General features: G+C 39.8%; 1 long non-coding RNA gene across 1 annotated transcript in view; it reads right to left on the bottom strand.

Annotated features, from left to right (window-relative positions):
* Positions 1-20748, bottom strand: part of LOC311622019 — a 1104806-nt gene that overhangs the window by 43508 nt on the left and 1040550 nt on the right. The window lies entirely within an intron of this gene.

Genomic DNA, 20748 nt, shown 5'->3' with positions numbered 1-20748 from the left:
TCACTAAAATCAGGCTTTCAGTCTCACTCATTTCACTCAAACTGCTCTTGGCAAGGTCCCCTGCGACCTCTCTGTTGCTAAATCCAGTGGTCAGCTATCAGCCCCTATCTTACTGCCCCATCAGCAACACCAGACAGAGTTGAGAGCTATCTTCTACTTGAAACTTGTTATTTACTTGGCTCCCAGGGCAACATGTCTCCTGTGGCTCTGCTGCTCCTTTTCCCCGGGTTATCATTCTTCTCCCTGACCTCTGAGCAGGAGGTCGGTCATCTCAGTCAGTTTCCAGTTTTCTCACAAGACCTGTGTGCTGGGAACCCTCAGCCCCAGGCAAACCAGCAGAGCTGCTCACTCTACCTCTGAGTGTTTAAGTGTTTACCCTTTCCCCCAAAGCTGTTCTCCATACAGCCTTTCCCATAGCAACAAATGACAACAGCCCTTTTCCAGTTGCTCAAGCCCCAAACCTTAGAGTTCTTCATTCCTCTTGGGCTCTTAAGCTACCTGTCAGCCAAACTTTCAAAATATATTCAGAGTGGATCATCTCTCACCACCTTCTCTGCTGCCACACTGGTCCAAGCTACCATTATTTCTCCCTTGGATGATTGCAATAGCTTTTGAAAACAAGCCTTCCATCAAACTTTCCCCCCATCAGTTATTCTCAACAAAATAACCAGGGATGTTGTCAAAGCGAATAGTGGCCATAAAACTCACCAGCTCAAAATTCTTCACCAATTTCCATCTTGTAAAGGACAAAATGTTTCTAAAATCTACAAAAGGTTTTCGAGGCCCAGGTGATGGGTCCACTCAGAGCCATCTGACCTCAATCTCATAGGGCTCTCCCTGGCCTGCTCTCCTCCAGCTGAAAGGCCTCCTTGGTCCTGGGAACATCGGCAGGCCCTGTCTTAGGGCCTTTAATTTTGCTGTTGCCTCTGCTTACATGCATTTTCCCTGGGTAGTCCCTCTGCTCACTGCCATTAGTCCTTCCGGTATTAATTTAAACACCACTTTCTGAAAGAGGTCTTGCAGGGCTAACTACAATTACAGCTTCCTTTTATATTCACCCACTTCCTGTTACTATTTCCTACTGTATTTCTCCCTTAGCATTTATCTACTATGTATTTACTTTTCTTACTAAATGTTTCCGCTGTTGGAATCTAAGCTTCACAGGGCAGACTCTTTTTGTCTCCTTTATTCACGGCTCTGCCCCAATGCCTACAACCGTGTCTGGCACAGGATAAGTGCTAATAAGTATCTGTTAAATGAATGAGTAAGTGAAGCCCATAAAGACGTGTAGACAAAATTCTACACCTCAGAAGCACAGGTGACTTCTCTCTGGAGTTAGGCGGATGAATGTGACATGAGTTGTGAAGGAGTGGGCACTTTGTTTGAACCTGAGTGGCACTCAGGGTAATTTGACTTTTATCTCACCCCATAACCTGAGGATATTTCCGATATTTCCAGGCATTCTTACTGCTTCGGACCCTCCACTGACACTTAGAAAGGCCTTCTCTCCACCAGAAAATATCTATTATCCTATTCTTTTCCTGTCTGACTTTTAACCAGTGGCCCATTAAAAAAGATCTGACGTCAGCATGGACTTCACACCTGACAAAGGATGATGCTGTAGCCCAGGCATTTCAAACAGCAGTATGAATAACACTTACCTGGAGAGTTTCTTTAACTGCAGATGCTTAGTCCCCTCTCCCACAAGTTTTGAAACAAGCTCATTTTGATCCAGAGGCACAAGGACCACACCCTGAACAACACAAAGGAAAGAATTTGTAAGGGTGGCATCGCTGAAGGTCCACAGCGAAAGTAATTTTGGTCAAGGTCCTCTTTGGTGTTCCTTAAATTGCTATAAATAATCATCTGTTTGTCTGCCTGCTTGCCCACCCATCCATCCAGGCATTCAGGCATCCAGCTGTGTCTCAGTGTCTTAGGTTCTGTGCGAATGTGAATTTTCCTACAGGGTAGCAGTGCTGGAGGAGCTTTCTCCTTTCAAACCACCTCCTCTATCCTAATTACCATCTGCCCTTCCCCCAAAGCCAACCACAGCCTATAGGAATGGCATTCTCCCCTATTTGCTGCCATTCCTACCTTGTGTTTATAGCTAGTTGCTCCTCCTCCTCCACCTGTCAGCCAGGCTCTTGTTTCCATTCTCTCCTTCCCTGTTACCACTTCTCTCTCTCCCACCTCTGAACAAACAGCCTGTCCCCAGACACCTAATGGTAGCCAAGCTACTGGGGTGAATTCCCAGCTCCCTTAGCTGTGCTTCCTGCCTCCAACACCCCCTGCTCCTTATCTGGGTTCAGTTAATATCAGCCAAAATACATTAACCAAATGAAGAAGAGTGATGCATTAAAATATAATAATGTTGATAATTATATTTAAGGGGAAAAAATACACAATAGAAAGGTGGATCCACCTTTGAACACAGCCTGTCACACATATCCATATGGGCAAACAAAGTCCGAAATAAGCAAAATACAACAACTGAAAACACTGACAAAATTCCACCTGGCTGATAATACAATGCAATGGTAGGTAAGCTAATAATTCAAAGACAATGACAATTCCAGCAGCGATTGATTGTGTTGCCACCAGATATAGGAGCCATGAGGTCCTGTGGAGGCAATAAAAGCTTGTGCTTGTTAAATTAGTTTACAGAGTCTCCGCGCTACTGGCAGCAGGAATATTTATTCTAGCTGTTCTCGTGCCATGACTTATTTCCCTCATTTCTCGGCAAAAATCTCTTCTGCTGTGGAAAGGTTCCTTGCTCTGCCAGGGAGGCCTTGAGTGAGCCTGTGGACCCAGCAGTTTTCTCTAAAACCCTACATTCCTCATCCTTGAGCATGTCAGCTCGCCAGGCACAGGCTGGTCGCGGCCAGCAATCCTACTTGCTGCTCTAATGATCCCGAGAAGTCTATTTTCGTGTGTAGTAAGACCAGTGCCCACAGCCATCCAGCCTAACACAAGCACAAGTGCTTCAAGGAGAACAGAAATATCTGTTTGAAAAGCATATAAGTATACCTTCACCCTCAAATAAATGAATGCATTTTTGGCCCTAGGCATTGAAGCATTTAGCCAAGTGGCTCTAGGACAGAATTTAATATTGTATGTGTTTGTCCCGTCAAGAGGAAGGGTAATAAAATCCATAAGAGAGAAGGTTTTTCTTGCTCTGAGAATAACTTTACGTCTCACCATTAAAATATGTGAGATTCTGTGCCACAAATCTCACCCCTGGGGCCCATTGCTTCAGCACGTGCTACACACCCACATGCGTTGGCCAGGAGGCCTGACCTTGCAGGAGTTTGGGTACCTTCCTTTTGCCCTTCTAGCATGGTTTATCTTTTAAAAAGTTAAAAATAATTTTGTCCAGTACATTTTTTTCTAGATATTTGTGATCAGATTTTTATAGGTATAGAAATAACTAGACCAAACTATAACACAAGGGAATAAGAAAAAAAGTCAAACATGTACTGAATGCTTACTATCCACAAAGCACTGTGTGCATGTATTTGTATATTTATGGTTCAGGTAATTCTCACGATAACAGAATGCGTTGAGTATCCCAGTTTACAAGAACCCATTGAGGAACTGTCTCAAAGCCATACAGCAGTGTCTGGCAAAAGTCTGTGCTCTTTCCACCTTCCCAGGCTACTTATGTTTGAAGTCTCTGCAAAACTTCATGCTTTTCTGCCCTTTCCTCTTGGCATCACTTTTGCCCCTGGCCAGGCACCTTGTGTGTTAGATGCTCAAGTTCCTTGCTGAATTCATGCAATCATTCACTCATTTATTCTGGCAGTCAGTCTGACACGCTTTCAAACTTTTATTGGCTGCCTTCTAAGTACTTTTCTGGGCACTGGGCATATAGCAATGAGCAAAACAGGAAAAAGCCTCTGCCTTCTCTGACATTTTACAAGGGAATTAAAATAAGTACACAGGCTTTCAAGATGAAGTGTGATACAAGCAATTTAGTGGAAAAGCAGAGTCTCTGGCAGTCCAGGGGAGAGCAGGCAGCAGCCTACAGCGGGGAAGGAAAGGGGACGAGGAAAGGAAGACTACTTCTTGGAAGAGGTGACCTGAGGGGAGTCCAGTGGCTCTGTAGGAATTTCCCCCACCCCCCCTAGAATAGAGGAAGCTCATTTTCACTCAGTGAATGCCCATCCCCATGGCAAGTAGAGCAGAGTGGCAGGAACAGGAGGGTTGATAAATCAGATGAGGCTGTTAAAGTGAGTAGAGGCCAGACCCCAAAGGGGCTTGAGTCTTATTTAGATAAACTAAGGAGTTTAGCACTTACCCTACAGGAGATGAAGAGCTGAGTGGTTGTGCTGATTGATGGGTTAGAACAAAGCCCCCAAAGAGGCTGGTGAAATGTAAAACACAGGCACATGTATAAATGCTGTTTCTGCTTCCTTGGGGAGGAACTCTTTTTTAAACCTTAAGACAATAATGTAAAACTATGATTAAAATCTTTAGTTCTCGTGGCAAACTCTATTGAATTTTCCTTTTTTTTGTCTAAAATTGCATCATATAAACCATTTAAACTATTTGGAAGCTTGAGCCTCTGATCCCACATTATTGTTAAGCACTTTGTTAACGGAACTCTCAGCATGGTGATTGCGTATTTGTAACATGAAAAATTATCCATCTAAAGTGATAAACTTCTCTGTCCAAAACAAAATAAAGACACACAAAAATAAACCCTGAAAAATTATTTTGTATAAATTGGGATATTCTGTAATTACTATTATGTTTAAAATGTTATATTCAATTTCATTTACAAATATAGACATGTAATTTTACATAAATAAATGCATAAATATGATATATTGTAGAAATATCATAAAGGATTAATAACTGAACATATAAATATATAACAAAGCATACAGGCAGAAACACTTTAAATCACCCCCTTTGAAATTATCACTGAAATAATCATTGTGAGTATTTTAATGTGTTTTTAGCATTTTTTTGTTATGAACATATGTATACGTATATATGTATACATGAAATCACATATATATACATCCTTACCTTTTTATTTAAACTTAATGATATACTATATTTTGACATTTCACCTATTATTATATATTTTTTGAAAATAGGATTTTAATGCTTGTAAAATGTACATTCTATGGCTACCATAATATTATTAAACTGCTTTTTAATTTTTGGACATTTAGATTGTGGCCAAATATTTTGGCAGTGGAAATAATCTATAATAATAAAAGCATGATATGCTAATTAGACCAGACATCCTTCTGGAAGGCAGGGCTGTGAGGGAAACCTGGGTCCCAGGTGCCAGAGGGAAGCCAATGGAAGGAAGACCTATTCTTGTATGAATTTCGTGCATTGGGCCTCTAGAATAATAAATATAATAAAGAGCTATTATGCTAATTAGACTGAACAGCAGAATGACCATCCAAACAGCTTTCCAGATGACCTCTGGATGAAGCCAAGGCTGTGAGGGCTGAGGCATCTGGGGCTGTGAGGGCCGAGTCCTTTGCACGAATTTCATGCATCGGGCCTCTGCTGATGTAATAATACTGTACACAACGTTTTATTTATATTTGTACACAAAAATTTTTAAATATCTCTGTTTTCTAAGAAAATAATGGATCAAAGAGTAGGAATATTTGTAAGCATCTTGATATGCACTGTTAAGTTGCCTTAAAAAATATTGTATTTTTGCAAAGCAAAATAAGAAAATAAGTCAATGTAGAAAGAGACATAAAATTTTTATGCAAAAATTGCACATATTGAAATATGTTCTAGGGAAATATCCCAAAATACAGAAGAAGACAAACAAACATGTTTATCATAGTGCTAAAATAACCAAAAAATGATTATTTGTCTTAATTGTTCAACACTAGGGAAATGCGAGTATTATTTTGTATGACTTAATTGTTACAAATATTAACAATGATGTTTATTAATTACTAGAGGCCCAGTTCCGTGCACCAGTGGGATCCCTGGGCCTGGCCTGCACTCTCTTGAAATCCAGGACCCCTTGGGAGATGTCGGAGAGCCGGTTTCAGCCCAATCCCCACAGGCCAGGCTGAGGGACCCCACTGGTACATGATTAGGGCTGGAGAGGGACAATGGGAAGGCTCCAGGGCACATCTGGCCCATCTCACCCAGTCCAATTCGGACCCCAGCAGCAAGCTAATCTACTGGTCAGAGCATCTTCCCCCTGGTGGTCAGTGCATGTAATAGTGACTGGTCAAATGGTCGAACAAATGGTCAGACATTAGCATATTAGGCTTGTATTATATAGGATTATTTATCCTAATTAAAATATTAGAGCCTCAGTAACTTCTGAAAACTTCTCCATTTTAGACTTACAAGTTTTATGAAACAATGCAATTCCTTTATTTTACAGATCAGTTGGAATAGGATTGTCTGTCACTTGCAATAAAAATATCCTAATTGATATAATAAAAAGTGTACTATTACCTTATCTGTAGATCATACTGTTTAGATCTTAGGTGTACAAATAAGTAAGCGGCATATTTATTTTTAAAAGCTTTGAGTAAGCAAGTCAAGGTATAAAATAGCCCACTGATTTTATTTGTGATATAGGCATTGAGTCACTTGATGTGGACTAGTTTTTGTTTTAAATATCTTTTATGAATGGTTAGTTGTACATTAGAAAATATTTAAAAAATTACCTCATCTTAGGAATACTTTTAGGTCTCAATTCCAAATTTAATTTTATAAATTCACAGATCTTTTTTCACATACTGATAAAGTATGATAAATATAGTCTTGGATAAACTTCAATTAACTTCTCTCTCTGCAGTAGAAAATTCATTTCAGAATTACTCATAGTTACTCATGGACTTGTGGTGTTTAAGAGATGTGGAATAATTTCCCCAAAGTGCAAACTTGATTATTTTTCATGTACCTTTTATAATGATTCAGGTTTTTAAAGCTTCCGGAATGAAAATGTTCCTAATAACAAAAGTATGATTAGGCTGAGAACATATGTAAAACCTTGCCATTTCAAGTACAACTTAATTACAGACCATTTGAACATTAGAAAGCTTACAAGAAAATTTTCACCTCCAAACAGGAAGCAGTCCTGGGTATTTGATCCATTTCCCCTACAGCAACTTTCATTAACCTTTAAGATTCGCTTTCTCATTTACTGAATATCTGTGGCTTGTCCTATTGGAATCATACTTTTGTATATGTCTCTCTTTTAGGGACTTGCTGTAAGAGAGAAAGAACTGGGTAGAGAGAAATTGACACATATGCATTCAGTGTTTTCCATTCAGTATTCTCCATTCAGTATGCACCTGTCCATAGAACATATGTATTTCTCTCTGTATACATGAGGAAGCAGTGAGTCAGCCAGGCAGTTCTGGGAGGAACTGTACCAGAACAGGAGAGTTCATTAGCCCCATTGTTCACAAATGACAACTAGGAAGAAAGAGCATCAGCTTTACTGCAAGGAGATGGAAGTGCTAGCCGACCCCAAGGGTCTTCTTAGAGCACAGACTCTATGTGTAGAGCTCCAGGGAGAGTCTCTAGCTGACTCTCCTAATTAGAATGACAAGTTTATGATATGATAAAGAAAACAATAAACTAAGGGTGAGACATTCTGAGACCTCTGGCGCAGAGAGAAGCTGGCTGTTGGTTCAACTTCGCTCTTTCTCCTGACAGGAAGCAGAGCTCATTTCATAGCTCCTGTTGAAAGAAGCCACCACTATTGAAACATAGACCTGGATGAGACAATGAAATTAAGAGGGGAAAAATTCCACTGATTTCAGCCAAGACGTGTATGTGCATGGAAAAGACACCTGGAGGAAATATATAAGGAGATAAAGCGGTGCCACGGAGCATGTGAGAAGCGGCTACCTGTCCTTTCAGAGAATAAAACAATTACACTCTTTCACTAAGAAAAGGCTTTGCAACACATGGGGGGTCGCCTGGTGATGCAAATCCAGGCAGGATACACAGCTCAGGGTAAAGGAATCTGGAGACTCACCAGTAAGAAGTGATGCAGGGAATGGTGGGATGGGGTAACGGGGAGTGAAGCAGGACATAGAAGAAGAGCCAATTTACCTTTGAAGCTGTCTTTGTGGCTTAAACTTCTTCACTGGGACATTTAATAGTTTTTTTTGTGGTCAAATATGGTTAGGAAACAGCATTTCCCTTAGCTTCCTCCTCAGCATGCCCTTTAACATTTCAAACTGCTTAACTTTATTTTCAAAAGTTACATAACCACCTAGTTTTAGTTTATTTTAAATTGAGAGTTATTATTACCCCAGGGAAATAGTGAACCATAGAACATACTTTCAGAAATACTGCCTTAGAAAATTTGTTTCTGAGAATAATCTCAGCGAAAAGCTCAGAAAGGAATTTTCTGGAAATTCTCTTAGGGATCAATGGCATCTTCATTGGTGGACTTCCACCATGGGACCCTCTCCCCAACCAGAGGTATAGGACCAGCATCAATACCAGCTGCTGGGGAGCTTGTCCCTCTGCTAAGACTCGGGTTGGACACCGGAACACCTGTCTGGACTTTCAGAAGGGAAGGCTTGGTGCTCTGCATGATTGAGTCTTTGTGCATCTTCTCTCTTTGAACAGACATTCAAAGTCCAAAGTCTAAAAGCACACCGGTCTTTTAGAAATGCTGCAAACAAAAAAAGAGTGAGAAAGGCAAATATAAAAATTGAAGATCAGTATAGTATTTAAAATTAAAAACATTATTACTTGAAACAGGTGTAAAAATTCCTTCTAAAATTTGGATGGAATTAAAAACATGATGTCGGGTAAGGGCCCAGGAGGAAAAGGTTGCTGTTTACTTGGGAAAATGGCTGAACTAGTAAAATACAAATGTAGTTCCTACACAAAACACCATCTTTATAATTGCCAAACTGTTGAAAGGGAAAAACATAGGAAAATTACTTTTATAAATATTTTATAACTATAGAAAACTTTAGCTGAGTAGCCTAGACATAGTCTTTTAGGCTAGGAGCAATATACTCTTATTTTCTTATGATATAAGTAGATTATCCATCATTATTTGAGAACACCTTTTTTTGTACTGAGTTAAAAAAAAAAAAAAGAGCCGAAACCGATTTGGCTTTCGAACTGAAAGGTCCCAGATTCAATTCAAGTCAAGGACATGTACCTTGGTTGCAGGCACATCCCCAGTAGGGGATGTGCAGGAGGCAGCTGATCAATGTTTCTCATTGATGTTTCTAACTCTCTATTCCTATCCCTTCTTCTATGTAAAAACTCAATAAAGTATATTAAAAAAAAGAGGAGGCTTTATTCAGATGAAAGTTATCAATAGGTATTAATTAAGAATAGTTAGGAGGAAAAATGTGTACTGTTTTTCAAGAATTCTGAAGACTTGTCTTGATTGAATTGTCTATTCCAAGATAAATGAAACACTGAAGAGGTTATCACTTGACTCAAGTATTCTGGAAAAATAGTTTTTACCTAAGGGTAATGAGACTGGCTGGGGTGGGGGGTATTGGGAAACCTATGTGCTCTCTATGGGTTGTCACATTCAAACACAGGACACACCCGGGAAAACTGTGAATGGTTAGTTGTTCTTGGGGATTTCCTCCTCTCTGTCTTGGTATCTCCTAGGGGTCCAGTCTTTCAGTCCTCTAGTTGCCAAGGGTTCCATCTTTAGTACTGCATGCTGGCCTGCTTATATAACGCACCTTTCCTGAATTAAGATTCAATAAGTTGAATAAGTTGAAACTTCACATTTTACACTCTTTCCTATTTACAAGAGAAAAACATTGGGAAAAAAACACACCAATATGAAACAGTAGGAAGAGTTTAAAAATAGATTCTGGTGAAACACAAATAAATCATTGAAATGGTGATTTTGTTTACTGAAGAAATGTTAAGTGAAAAAAGACATAAATTATATATTTCATATAATTCATATGTAAAAATTCTCTATATACATTCTCTCCACACATGTGTATATTCTACATGAGTACTCTGTATACACAGTTACACATATATGCACACTTTGGTACAATGGCTCTCTAACTTGAGCCTGCATTAGAATCACCTGGAGCCTTATTAGACCACTGGGCCCAGCCCACAAGTTTCTGACTCAGGGGCTGGGATGGGGCTGGAGAAATTGTTTTCTAGCAAGTTCCAGCTAATGCTGGTGGTCTGGAAGAAGCCAACCTAAAGAAAATATCCTGGTTAGGGAAAGGAATTTCTAAAACCTGTGTCGTGTGTCTCTCCTCCCCCCCCCCCCCCCCCACCTTTTCCCAAATTATTAGGTAAGTTACTTCAGGATATCTTCAAAACCCCTTTAAAAAATTAAAAATAAGTTTATTTGAAATATTATTCCTCCCACTGCTCTAAGTAGGACAAATGAAGAGATCAATGAGAGGCCTGTGTCTGAGGGTGGAACAGGGACCACAAAGGGTATTGCTTCAGTTGTCTCTTGCCTGTAGCAAACACCCAGTCTTTGATGAATTAGAAAGCAAGTGAGATGACTTTGTGTGTGTGTGTGTGTGTGTGTGTGTGTGTGTGTGTGTTTGTGTGTGTAGCACATTTAACCTGAATACCAGGATGGTTTCAGGATGTCACAGTTACTTGATTGGTACTGGCTAAAGCCCTCACAGATATTTCCTCTTCTTATTACTCAATTTAGGAAATCAATGTCAGCCTGTAGGTGTGAACATGAGTTGGCAAACCCAGACAGGAATGCTGATGAGGCAGCCTCCTCTGCCTGAGGGACTCGTTCCCATTCCAGAAATGACTCATGTGTTGCCACTTCCCATGCCTTTTGCACACACCACTCTGTCTGCCTGAAGTGCCTTGGATTAAGCCGTTTTCTTTTGTTCTTGTTCCAAGAGCCCCCTCTGGGTGACTTTCACTTACCTGTCTTACTGTCATTTTTCAATGGTGTGCTGTTTCTTCCAGGGAACTGGAAATATCTTGAATGTGCAGCTGGTCTTGGCTTCAGCGGTGTAGCTCCAAAACCTATTAGAGTATCTGGTATTTGTTTTCTGTTCAAAGTAGAGTCATGGATATTCAAAGACAAAATTTCACCTTTAATATATGTAAAAGGATCCAACAAACTCAAAAGTGACTCAAAATTAAGCAAGCCAAGTGTGAAAGATCAAAATCTTTGTACTTCCTTCTTGTTGAAACTAACAGACCCACAAGCCCTCTTTATTTCCACACCTTCTCAGCCCTCAGTTTCCCACAGTCTCCATCTGCTCCAGGATCTGCCCATGCTCTGTGGAAGTTTCAGGAAACACCCCGGGTTTCTCATCTGACTGCTCCGTGCAATCTCTGAAAGGGGATTCACTGTCATTTTGTTCTCCTTAGAGATAAACAGAGCCCCACATTTTCCCAGATAAATAAAATGGTGGGTAAAGTATTTGATGCTTAAAGGAAGCTTGGAGATGTCTGATACTACGTTAGATTTTATTCTTGCTTTTAAAAGAAAGAATGAGTATTTCCATGTGTCTAGGTAGCTATCTGTTTTTCATTTGTATGTTATGTATAGAAAAGTATTTGAAATGATGTTTACCTCTTGTTAGTCACAAATAGTTTAGATAGTTAGATTTAAAAGACTTTTTAAACACCATTCTTTTTTTTTAAAAAAATATTTTATTGATTTTTCACAGAGAGGAAGGGAGAGGGATAGAGAATTAGAAACATCAATGAGAGAGAAACATCGATCAGCTGCCTCCTGCACATCCCCCACTGGGGAATGTGCCTGCCTGCAACCAAGGTATATGCCCTTGACCAGAATCAAACCCGGGACCCTTCAGTCAGCAGGCCAACGCTCTATCCACTGAGCCAAACTGGCTTCGGCTAAACACCATTCTTTATCTTGGTTAGTATTGATTCTTATGTATTATTTTTATAATTTCTATTCCAAAATAATGAAAGAGCGTACTGTGCCTGTAAGTATTTAGAAGATCACATGCCTCATCGAATGTCAATATGGATTTTTCTGTCCTGTTACTCAGATATCCAAACATAGAAATGCATAGATGCAAATTACCAAACCACAGGGCAGAAAGGCGACTTGTATCTATTTATAGCAGTTTGACTCTGGAATTCCTGCGGAGCTGACCTGTGTGCCCTCTCAGTCTGCAGTACATGGAGCCTCTGTGGGGAGGAAATCTGACACCTACAGGTGGATCAAGAAGGGAATTATTTCAGTCAGTCAGGTGGTTCTGTCTTTAGAATGACTCCGAAGCAATGCTGTTTGTCAAACTTTCCCCCCAAAAGGCATGTGACCTCATGGATGAGAAGTAGAGCACAAGGTGGTCAGGACCTGAGTTCTCTAGGTAAGACATGGTGAAGGGTGGTGGCTCCAAATGTGCTTGGTAAAGAATCTCTTACATTGTTATCTGCATGACTTTATGAGGTTTTGATGCTGCTCAGATAACAAGATGAGTTGTGAGATAGAGCATCCTATAGGAATTTCCAAGTGAATATCCAAAAATTATAAGCTTATTTTATATAAACCAAGTTTGTTTAGAAAGTATAACTGAATTTGGTAAATTTTCAGTTCCAACTAGAAGTTGTTAATTAAGAACCAGGAAAGAATGGCAGTCTGCTGGCATGATATTTGAGAAGATAAGATTTAAATCAGCCATTACCTTGTGACAAATAGTTTCAGAACAGTTACTACAAGTTAAATATAAACTTACTCTATATCTTGTCATCATAAAATTGATTATTTGTCTCTGTTTGCTGTGAAGGGCATTCAGCTTTCTTAAAATATAGGAGATGTCAATCAACTTTCTTAAAATATATGAGATGTCAATATGAGTAGTTTCAATAATTGTTTTATAAGTTCCAAATGTGACTATTGTACATATAGAAACCCGATTTATTAGAATGCTGCAAAAACAAAACAAACACAAAAAAAGCCTGTGTCTTTCCACTTAAAACTGTCAACTAAGTTTTTCATGAAAGGTTGATTTATTGTACTATAGGACTGTTAATGATAATTAACCAATGGTAGCATTAATCTAGCTCACATTAATTCAATTAGCAAAGAAAGAGTGTAGATTTTCTTAAAATCAGTCACAATGGAAGATATAACTCTTCTTTGTTTACAACTACAATCAATTAACTTTGACACACTATGAGAATCTCGATTTCTTTTGTATAGCATATACTATACTATATAATTCTGACCACATAGTGCCATATAGTAACTTTTAACCCTCTTGAGTCGACAATACTCAATAGTAAAAGATCTGACCCTGAAAGCCAAGGATTTTACTGACCCATTTTGGTTTCATTACTTGTCTATGATTCAGAACTCTTTTTTGTTGTAATTGTATAGATCAGTGGTCTGCAAACTCATTAGTCAATAGAGCGGCAAACCGCAGCTCACGAGCCACAGTTTGCTGACCACTGGTATAGATAATTCCACTCAAAATGACTCAAGCAAGAGAGCTTACTAGCTCCCAGCACTGTAAAGTCTAGGCAACATGCTAGGCAAGAACCAGTGGTCATAGGATGGTGTTAGGATTGGCTCTCTCCATCCTGGTTCCACTTCCTCTGGGTTGGCTTCATTCTCAGGCACTCCTCCCATCAGTGGTCAGATGGCCACTCAGAGATCTAGATGTTCATCTTTATCAGTCCAGCAATCTCAGTAGAAAGAGAGCTTCTACCCCAACAGTTCCAGTGAAAGTTCTGGATCTGAAGGTTATTGGTTCTGATTGGCTGTTTGGTTCAGCCCAATCCTGCCATAGGATTGAATTGTCATTGCTTTTGTTCTCAAGAAGCAAGTTGTGTATTTTCTGCTACATAAGCAACAGCTTTGGGAAGACACTCTAAGGCCAGTAATTATATGGGTGAAACAGAAATACTGTATTCCAAGTGAAGTTAATTTTAGCAGAAGTCAGATAAAAATGTTGTCAACAGCAAATGTGCTGGCAATAGAGCCAAAATTCCTGTTGCCAGTGACTGGTTGATTGGGCTAGTGGTCCCCAGTGTGGTCACAGAAAGCCAGACTGGACCTCCTGGCCATCCCAAAGATTCTTTAAAGTCTGAAGTTAATGTATGGGGCTTAGTACATAATAATCTGAGACATCACAAGTAGAAAGTAATCCTGAATTAGACATTAACTTTATAAATTAAAGGTGTGTGTGTGTGTGTGTGTGTGTGTGTGTGTGTGTGAGTGTTTAGGGGAGAGGAGGGCTCAGGGACCTATGCTGATAACTGTCCCAAATTTTGATTTATTTTCCCATGGAGTAAGCTATTCTGTGAAGAAAATCTCTAAATAGAAGGGGGAAACATTGATTCTTACTATGAAAGCAATTTAGATGCTTTTTAAAAAAATCCATGTTCAAATTTTGTTCAGGGTTCTGTTTTCTACAAAGGATATAGTATTTTTAGAAAATCACTTAGTCTCCTTGTAGATAGTATCTCAACTCAGTTTACTGAAATGAATGTTACTGGATAATTAAACTAATGAGTCATTCTGGGAAAAGAAATTAAGGCTAAAAATGCAAAGATAATTGGAAAAGAATTCTGCTACTGAAGAGAACTTTGGCATAAAGAGGAAAGGCGCGGCTACATTCTCATTGCAGAGATGCCACATTAGCTTTTTTTCTTTTTTTCCTTACGAAGAAAAGCAGAAATTCTGATCACAAATGTGTGAGTACAAAATAAGGTTTTCCCTATGAATCAGTTAAACCAGGATAATATAATAGCTTGGCATCTGATTTATAAATTAGAGATAAGTTGACAGATGAACAATTTCATTAGTAAGCTAAAAAAATTTTAAAAAAAAGAAAATTAGGTGAAAGAGAATGAATTGGCCTGTGATGGTAATGAGATGAGTCTGCTTCAGTCTCTATCATGGTCAGGCAAGATGGCCCTTCACTTCACACAGAAAGACCTTCACTGTGTGTTAGACAAACAACAGTGGTAGAAAGATATTAAATTTCTCAACATCCACATACCAACTTTAGAAATTCCCCTAATTGTGTCTGATTGAGCTATATTCTCATGCTTGAAAAATCTCTGTGGTCAGCGGAATTAGTACTCAGATTGACCCACTGTAGTGGACTGAATATCTGCCACCTGTGACTATGCTACCATACAATGTAAAAGGGACTTTGCATATATGATTGAGGTATTTTTTATCTTTACTTGAGGATATGTTTATTGATTTTAGAGAAGAAGGGAAAGAGAAACACCATTGTGAGAGAGAAGCATCCCATCAGTTGCTTCCCATATGTGCCCTACCAGGGATCGAACCTGCAGCGTAGGCATGTGCCCTCACAAGGAAGTGAACCCACAACCTTTTGGTGCACAGGATGATGCTCCAACCAACTGAGCCACCTGACCAAGGAAAGTGAAGGATTTTGAAAGGGAGATTATCCTGGATTATTTTGGCAGGCCCAGTGTAGTCACAAGTGTTTTTCTAACAGAGAGGCCAGTGATTTAAAGTTAGGGTCCAAGATGAATAATTAACTTATATTTAGAGTAAAGCTAAGAAAGGAGTCTCTCTCCCACTTTTAAATTGCCCACAATTATTTTTTATTTTTTTATTTTTTTATTTTTTATTTTTTTTTTATTAATAAGTTTTTATTTTTCATATTATTACAAATGTTCCTTCCCCCCCCCCCCCACCATTGCTCTCCTCCACCAGGTTCCCACCCCACCCTCTGCCCTTTCCCCTCTCCCCATTGTCCTCATCCATAGGTGCACAGTTTATGTTCAGTCTCTTCCCACGCCCCCCTCTCCCCTTTTCCCCAAGAATCGTCAGTTCACTCCCCTTCCATACCTCTGATTCTATTATATTCAACAGTTAATATTGTTCATCAGATTTTTTTAATTTCCTTGGTTTTTAGATTCACTTGTTGATAATTACGTATTTGTTGTTCATAATTTTTATCTTTGTTTACTTTCTCTTCTGAAAGAACCCCCTTCAGCAATTCATATAATTCTGGTTTGGTGGTGATGAACTCCTTTAGCTTTTTTTTATTAGTGAAGCTCTTTATCTGGCCTTCGATTCTGAGTGATAGCTTCGCTGGGTAGCTTATTTTTGGCTGTAGGTTCTTGCTATTCATCACCTTGTATATTTCTTGCCATTCCCTTCTGGCCTGCATGGTTTCTGTTGAGAAGTCAGCTGACAATCGTATAGGTGCTCCTTTATAAGTTACTACCTTCTTTGCTCTTGCTTCTTTTAATATTCTCTCTTTATCTTTTGCTCTTGGAATTTTAATAATGATGTGTCTCGGTGTGGTCCTCTTTGGATTCCTTTTGTTTGGAGTTCTGTGCACTTCCTGGACTTGTAAGTCAAATTCTTTCACCAGGTGGGGGAAGTTTTCTGTCACTATTTCTTTCAGTATGTTTTCGATATCTTGCTCTCTCTCATCTTCTGGAACCCCCATAATTCTGATGTTGGTTCGCTTGAAGTTGTCCCAGAGGTTTCTTACATTATCTTCAATTTTCTGGATTCTCTTGCCTTCTAGCTTCTGTGGAGGAGTGTCTTCTGGCTCTTTATGTTCCAAATCTTTGACTTGATTCTTGCGATCTTCCCTTCTGTTTTTAGGACTCTGTAGAATATTTTTTATTTCAGACAATGTATTCTTTATTTCTTGTTGTTCCCTTATCATTTCTTGATGGTCTCTTTTCATATCCTCATAGGCCTTATCCATCTTTTCTAGGAAATTCTTGAAAAACCTTATAAGCGTAGATTTGAACTCTATATCCAGACGCTTTTTGTCCTCCATTTCTTTCGTTTGTGATCTATTTTGTTGTCGCATTTCGCAGTTACAGATGGGACGGGATTTCAGGGTGGAGCCTGCAGCTTTGGCTTCCGTAAGCCCCGCCCTATGCGGGTCCTTCAGTGCTCGCTGCCGGAGCCTCTGAGAGAAAGGTGCCCTCGATTTTCGCCTGCTGCCAAACAGTCTATGCTCTCCCACAATGAGCCCGGTATTGGGGTTCAGTTCAGTTGGAAGTGGAGTTGGAGGTGGCGTTCACAGCAGTCTGGAGCCTCTGTCTCCTTCCCGTCAGGGCAATCCCGCGGCACAGCCGACCGTCCCTTCTCTGGGGGCAGTGTGCGCGCCTCCGGGACCTCCTTTCTCCGCTACCCCGGGGTTCCGACTTACAGCCCAGCTCCCTATGGCTGAGCCTGAGTCCCCGGGGTCTGGCCCATAACGGGGGTTCAGAGCAGTCAGGGGCCCAGCACAGTCGGAGTTTTATCTCCTTTCCGCTAGGGAACGCCCGCCAGGCACTCGGCCTCCCTCCTCTCCGGCTCCGTCCTCTCCGGCTCTGTCCTCTCCGCGCGCGCCGCGTGTCTCCGTACCTTAGGCTTTTACAGCTCCTCCGTGCTTCCTTCTGGTTTTCTCCTTGCTTCTTGTTGTAGGATTTCCAGTCAGTCGACTTTCCTGTAGTTCTGGGTAATGTCCATTTTATATTTTAGTTGTATTTTATTAAAATTGTTGTGTGCGGCTGCGGCTAGTTGCCTACCCGAGCAGCCATCTTGGATTCCCCACAATTATTTTTTAAATTCAGTGATTGTGAATGATATCAGTGATTCCTGCCACATTAAAGCACCATCTTTTGTCCCATTAATTTTTTGTCAACTTATTTTAAACTTTACATAAAGGAAAGGCAATTATAAAAATTGATACATACATATTAAAATTAAAAAGTTTGCCACCTAACATCATTTCAGGTACTACCATATTTTTCAGATTTAAAACTTTTGCATACTCTTAGTTCATAGAATGAATAGCTTTAATTAACTTTTACCCTAACTATGCTGGTAATCGAAAAGCATGGACATCACACTTTAGCTTCTAATAAAGGCAGAGTGGTAAAATTTCCATTAAGAACAACAAAAAGGTTTGAACAAAATATGAAAATAATCTTTTAAAAGCATCAGAGAGCTACCGATGCTGCAAAGAATTATGGGACTAAGATCTAGGGTAGGTAAACTCAGAGAGTTGAGCTTGGAATTTTGGGCTGCTTTTCCAAAATTACCTGCAAAATCCAGAAATGTTGGTTGAGAACCTGAAAAGCTGAACAGATATTTCAACAGACTCATGTAGCTGGGAGAAAAATGAAAGGAAGCAAGTCTCTGATAAACCTGTATGCACTGAATTGGCACTTCACGGATCCACCCACTACCCAAGTAAGGGTGTGTGGAAATTAGGCCAGTGCTCTCAGGTGCTGAAGCCCAGGTTCAAATAATTCTAACCCTTTATTGTTTTAAGCAAATCCTTCATGGTACTAACCAGAAGTAAAGGTAAATTCTTTAATATCTTGCATCCAATAAAAAAGATATAAAAGGAAACTAGAGAATTTGATTAAAAACTACAAAGTAAAATAGACACTCACTGGATTTAAATAATTCAAAACCATATAATTTTATTAAGGAAATAAAAACACAATATAAAGAACTTTTGTAAAGACCTAAAAATAAAATGAAAAGAGAAATACAATGATCTCACTTATATATGGAATCTAATGAACAAAATAAATTGAACAAAATAGAAACAGGCATGGATACAAGGAACAGACTGTCAGCTGTCAGAGGAGAGGTGGGAGGGGGAACTGGGTAAAAGAAGGTGAAGGTATTAGCCAAAGAACATATATTCATAACCCATACACACAGACCACAGTGTGGTGATGTCCAGAGAGAAAGGGGCAGGGGGAAGGGTGGAGGTGGGCAAAGGGTGGGAATGGGGATATCTGAAAAAGTGTCAATAATAAAACTAAAGTTAAAAAAATTAATGGCTCCAAGGTTGGACTTTACAGAAGAGCAGATACCACTGAAGGGAGAATTAATGAACAGTGATAGAACAGAAGAAAATATCTAGAATGAAGTACAAAGGAACAAAAGGTTGGAAATACTGAAGATAGTGAAAGACCCAGAGAAGATACAGAGAAAGATAGTATATGTTCCACAGAAGTTCCAGGAGAAGGAGAAAAAGAGTGGAGCAGAAAAAATATTTGAAGAGGTAATGCCTGAAAAATTTTCCAAAACTGTTGAAAGATATCAAGCCATAATTTTGAGAAGCATTACACCCCAAACAAGTTAAATACAAAGAAAATCACACCTAAATAACTTGATAATTACATGATAAACTGCTGAATAATAAATGATGACAATATAGACTGGGATGTGTTCTTTATACAAGAAAAATACGAAAGTTTTGGTGAATTGGAAATCGTAAAAGCAATGAAATGATTCTAGAAAGCAAGCTACAGCTGGGAAACAAGAGGCAGTTTCTCAGATGAGAGAATACCACTCCACTGACTGAACATAAGCACTGACTACTTTTTTATGCACTGAAATTTCAATATTACAAGTAGCTTCAAGCTGAAAGCAGAGGAACATAAATTAACCCATACACGCAACATGTGTTGAAATGTCTACATATGCCAGACACATTTCTAGGTATTAGGGATCCATGGTCAAGACTACACATAGCCTCTGCCCTTATGATCTTGCAGTCTAAAAAGTTGTTGAATTGGGGAATAGACCCCGCCAAAAATAACCTAATTAATTCATTAGTATTTAAAATTGTGATTAATGCTATAAAGAAAATAAAAAGGAACTGAAAGAGAATAGCTAGACATGATGACTTCAATGATGATGAGCTGGCCATGTGAAGAGCAGAAGAAAAAGCAGGGCCAGCTGTTGGGGTGTAAGCCCTGTGCATTTGCTCAGGGCTCTGAGCCTGAACAAAGGGTCCTGAGCCTGGCATGAAGCTCTGCTGTCTCCATCTTTATGTTCTTGATAAGGTTTGAAGAAAAATGCATTTTAAGTTTGCACTGGATCTGGCAAAGACCATGCTGGTTCTGGGGCAAAGCATTCCAATGAGAAAAAAGACACACAGTATGTTCCCAGCCTTGAGGCAGGGAGGAACAGGTTGTGTGAGAACTGAAAGAAGGCCAGGAAGGCTGAGTAAGGAGCCGAGTGGCAAGAGGAGGGCAGAGGAAGGCAGAAGCTCTGGCAGCTGTGGGAGTGGATGCTGTCACCCCCAGGTACTCAAGTGTTTCTCGTGGCACAGGGGTGACTCCTTTCAGAAGTTCTTAGGTGGAGGGCTTTCCAGATAATCCATCACTGAAATGGAGCTAAAGCCTTGGGTTATGGGCCAAGAAGAAATCACAAGTAGTTGGAAGACAGTGCCTCAAAACTTCCTGTTGATGTTTGCATCACCAGGTAGAGGCAGCTGGATCCGGATGCAGAGCCCAATGGGGCCATTGCTGGGATCCTGGCCTTTTAACAGTTGTCGAGGAAGGTGCCAGCACCAAGTAGAAGGATCTTCAGAATTGACTGGGAATTGTCTTTCTCCAGGTTGTTGTTTTAAGTAATGTTTCAAGTCCTGAATTCTTTCTTTATAGGCAATTTGGCATATTAACAGAGCCTGTTTGATTTGAGGAAACAGAGTGGTTCATAAGCTGATTGGCTGTTATTAAGTTATGGATAGCAGGTTGTGCTATCAGGGGATGAGTATCTAAAATCATTTGTAAGTTTCAAGTGTTTTTCTCTATAGCCAGGGTAGAACGTACTAGATCATGTGTGAGAAGCAGCTATTTAAAAAAAAAAAAAAATCTTATTGCTGAAAGTATTACATAGGTTCTCCTTTTCCTCCCATAAACCTCTTCCAGCTCTCTCCCATTCGCCCCTCCCCCCATTGTCTCCCTTCTCCAGGCCATCACCACCCCATTGTCTGTGTCCACGGGTTATGCATATATGCATACAACTTAATTGGTTGCTCTCTTCCCACCCACCCTCCCCTGCTTTCC

This window comes from Pipistrellus hanaki (assembly GCF_964339955.1).
Source record: "Pipistrellus hanaki genome assembly, chromosome: 4".
Lineage (NCBI taxonomy): Eukaryota > Metazoa > Chordata > Mammalia > Chiroptera > Vespertilionidae > Pipistrellus > Pipistrellus hanaki.
Note: the sequence above shows the minus strand (reverse complement) of the source record. Positions and strands in the feature narration are given on the sequence as shown.